General features: G+C 42.4%; 1 pseudogene; it reads right to left on the bottom strand.

The window, feature by feature from the left end:
• The window catches only part of LOC107570808 (teneurin-2-like), a 99,598-nt pseudogene that overhangs the window by 8,473 nt on the left and 86,940 nt on the right, over window positions 1-4,185 (bottom strand).

Below are 4,185 nucleotides of genomic sequence, written 5' to 3'. Positions count from 1 at the left end.
ACAATAACATGCATATTAGAGAGGCACGGCCGAGCTGAATATAGCACCGCCCATGATCTCACAGGATCAGGGCTGAAACGACTCCGTGCTCACATTTCATTGTCATAACAACCCAACAATATCTGTGGCATCTGACAACCCATATAGAGAGGGTGTGCGGATGCCGCAGATCAAAACGATGACCGTGAGGTGGGATAAACTGTGCCGCGGCAACGTTGGAACCGGGCCGCGAGACACAAACGCTCTGTTCCGTATCCCTCGGGAATAGGAACAAACGCGAGCGTAGCCTAGACATCGTGACTCATCACAATAAGCGTGTAACTCTGAACGCGCATGCTCTTCGCCGAGACAAACGTGAAAGCAGAGCATGCCCTCGAGTGTTAGAATCCAAACACAGAGGCACACATTCCCTAAGGCGCTGCTCGACTCAAGCGCTATCCAGCGGGATCCGATAACCCAAAAAGGGCATCTCAACCCCGCGAATCCCGCGATCTGAGTCTTCGCCGTGCTTCGGCAACAGCGGGATCCGAACCACGAGACGCAAACGCTTTTCACTCATCTCTCGAGAAGAGGGACAAACACAAATGGAGCTTCTCATTGGAAAACACTCACAATGAGCGCGTCCAGAGCCCTCGAGCACTGTAACTGCAAGCTCCTGACCAAAACAGATGACAGATAGATGGTGCGCATCCTCAAGTACCAGAAACCTCTGGAACGGAGGCACACACTCTCCACACTGCTCACCTGCCTTGGTCTCTCACACGCACTTCAAACAGACGCAGTGTTGCCAGATTGGAAATGTCCAAGTATCGCACCAGAAGCTTAAAATTATCGTATTTGGAAGAAAATTATCGTACACTAGTCAAACAGAATACAGCTATTTATCTAAATCAACAACTTTTTGACACGACCTGCAAATTACCACAATGGATAACTAGGCGTACCGTGTTTACATTGGACGCGAGCAGTGCGACAAAATACTATAGAAACCATTATAATCAGTGACTGTTTGCACTGGATGCGACATGACACGACATGACACATCCCCGACAGTAAACTGATGCCTCGTTCTATTTATAACGTATTAAAATGATTTTTAACACTCGCTTTGTCGCGTCCAGTGTAGACAGACTTTAGCTGTTAACTCCACATCTGAGCCGCTGTCATCGGAAGCCTGCGTGTTGCCAGATGTTGAGGGGGTTCTTGCCATCATGGACTGCAACAGTGCTCGTTGGCTTTAAAGCAGGGCACCCTTCTGCATTCTTAACACACTCTGAGGTGTGCATGATCTCGATTTCGAGTATGAATTTAGAAGCCCTATGACTACAACTGCTATCACTTAATTAAATAATTGTCATAAAATTATGAAATTATCGTACATTCTGGGATTTTTTTTCATTATTGATCGTACATCGTACAGAGGTCAAAATGATCGTACAAATACGATAATTATCGTACGACTGGCAACACTGAACAGACGGCTCCTGAAGACAGCAAAGAGGATGACGTATTCAGCAGGTGCCCTTTTATGCTTCCAGGCATCCCACCTATGACATCATGGGCCAGGTGTGCCAATAGATTGGTGTTGTTTCACACGTGCTTCAGACACCGGTTATGCAGGCTGCATTCCCCAATGAAGAGAAGGGGAACTCAATTGTAGGCTCGTGTGTTGTCAAAAACGCAGCTCTCTGTGCGTGCTACGTGCACAGAACACAGCGCGCGAGTACTGAATTGAGTTGTTTTGTTTCTTCTTGCACTTTTAAAATCGCTTGAATGTTTAAATTGACAAGGCTTAAAAAAACATGCAAATGCTAAACTTTTGTGAAGAGGTGCAGCACTGATCCGATTGGGCAGTAAGTCAACTGTCCAGAGCATCTTTCATGCTTGCCCCGGGCAGCCCATTAAAATTGACGTGGACCCCTATAATCGTCACCACCTTTCTCTCCACTAGCTACGGCCCTGATCATGTAATTGTTGCTGAAACATCAGCTTTGCCATCATTGGAATAAATTACATTATAAAATATATTAAAATAGAAATCTGTAATAATATTTCACAATATTACTGTATATTATACATCTTAATCACTAATCATCAACAATCCATTTTAAAAAAGTCACTGTCTGCACTATTTGCAATCAATTCACTGTCATTATTTTCCATCCAAACGGGTCTCCTTTATGTAAATTATATTTTTAGATTATTATTATTATAATATTTTATGTATGAAGCTCATTTTGGATTGCACCTTATTCAACAAAGTTGGAACTGCTACTATTTGGGGGGGGGTTTATGCCGTTACCTGATTTGCATATGAATCGGGTGCTAAAACAGACACAGCGAGTACAAATAAACAATGCTATTAGCCTGCGCAATTCATGCTTAGTGAATACCTCCGAGAGTGTAGATGGATGAAAATGAAAGATTAGAATATATTGCAGCACAGCTTGAGAAAACAGTAAGTGAGAAGGTGAAAATGGCTGATGGGAACACACCGGTGGAGCAGTCAGGGCCCATCCAGTTTGGGTCACAGCTGCAGAGGCCCGTGTCAGGGCTGTAGGCTCCGTGACCGTTGCACTGATCTGGACACTGGGCTCTGGACACATCACATAGAGGCCCGGACCAACCCGGCTTACAGTGGCACTGACCGGACACACAGCTTCCATGTCCCGAACACGTGGGATCAAGACAATCCACTGGAGAGGGAGAGAAACAGAGAGTTTGAAAATACTTTTTCATTCTGCTTGCTTTTTTCTTTTCTCTTTCCTCCTCATCTTTCACCTCACTCTCCTAAACTCACCTCTGGGATCTCTCCACTTTCAAAAACTAGCTGCAGCTCACATGAACGTGCTCAGAGACTCCATTTCTGGCCAATTTCTTAAAAGCCAGATCAATAGACTAAATTTCATTACTTTAATAAAGTTTATTATGCTCGTACCAGCATACTTCTATAGCAGACATTTGAAAACCTAGATTCTCAGAGGAAGAGGTTTTTCTGAGAGTGCTTAGTTTTAAAAATGAGATGGTCAGAAAAGCCGTCGTTGCACTCATTACCTTCCTCGCAGGACTCGCCACGGTAACCCGCTTCACAGGTGCAGCTGCCCTGGGTGCAGATCCCGTGACCGCCACAGCTGGAGTCAATGCACTGGTCCTGCGGAACGTCACACTCCAGCCCCTTCCAGCCACTGTAGCACATGCACACACCCTTGCTGTACAGTCCGTTCCCGCTGCACAGCACGGGACATGCCACTGCAATGGAGACGGAACGATAGGATGCAGAAGGGAAAACAAATGAGGGAGTGAGGGAAGGACAGAAGACGAGGATGTTTTAGAGGAATTAGTGAAAACCAGCTTCATTGAGAGAAGTTCAGGTATGAAATGTAAGATAAGAGAAAAATGAAGCATAGAGTTACTCGAAACAAATACACTGAACTGTATGAAATCACTATTATTTTATGTCCTTGTACTCTCGCAATAATCAAATGTGCCCTCCTGAACTCTTATGTCATATACATCATGTAGCTTTGGGATGTCTGACATGTTTTAGTAAATTGGTTCATTTGGATGAACCAGATAAAATAAATGATTCACCAATATCAGTCTCTGTGTATAATCAACTCTCTGGTAGAATGTTACATCTTTTATATTGAAATAGGAATACATAAACTTTTCTCTTCAATTTTAACCCAATTGATTAAAACCCCTCATTGTTTTTACTGCTGTGATTAAGATAAATTATATAATCTGATACATACCACACACTACCGTTCAAATGTTTGGGGTCAGTGAGACTTTTTAATGTTTTTAAAAGTAATTTATGCTCACCAAGGCTGCATTTATTTAATCAAAAATACAGTAAAACAATAATTATTACAATTTAAAATAACTGATTTCTACGTGAATGTTTTAAAAATGTTTTAACATGATCCTTCAGAAAGAAAGAAAGTGCTGCTTAATATTTCTTGTGGAAACCATGACACATTTTTTCCGGGATTTTTTGATGAATATGAAGTTTGAAAGAATGCCATTTATTTAAAATATAAATGTTTTGTAACATGAATATTTTTATTGATTAATATAATGCATCCTTGCTGAATAAACATTAAGTGACAAAGTGACGTGACATGGTTTCCCATACTAGGAATTAGTGCTCTGCGTTTAACCCATCCAAAGTGCACACACACA

The sequence above is a fragment of the Sinocyclocheilus grahami genome, unplaced genomic scaffold, assembly GCF_001515645.1.
Source record: "Sinocyclocheilus grahami isolate Dianchi unplaced genomic scaffold, SAMN03320097.WGS_v1.1 scaffold1508.1, whole genome shotgun sequence".
Lineage (NCBI taxonomy): Eukaryota > Metazoa > Chordata > Actinopteri > Cypriniformes > Cyprinidae > Sinocyclocheilus > Sinocyclocheilus grahami.
The sequence above is the reverse complement of the archived record's forward strand: the minus strand, read 5'-3'. Positions and strand labels throughout refer to the sequence as shown.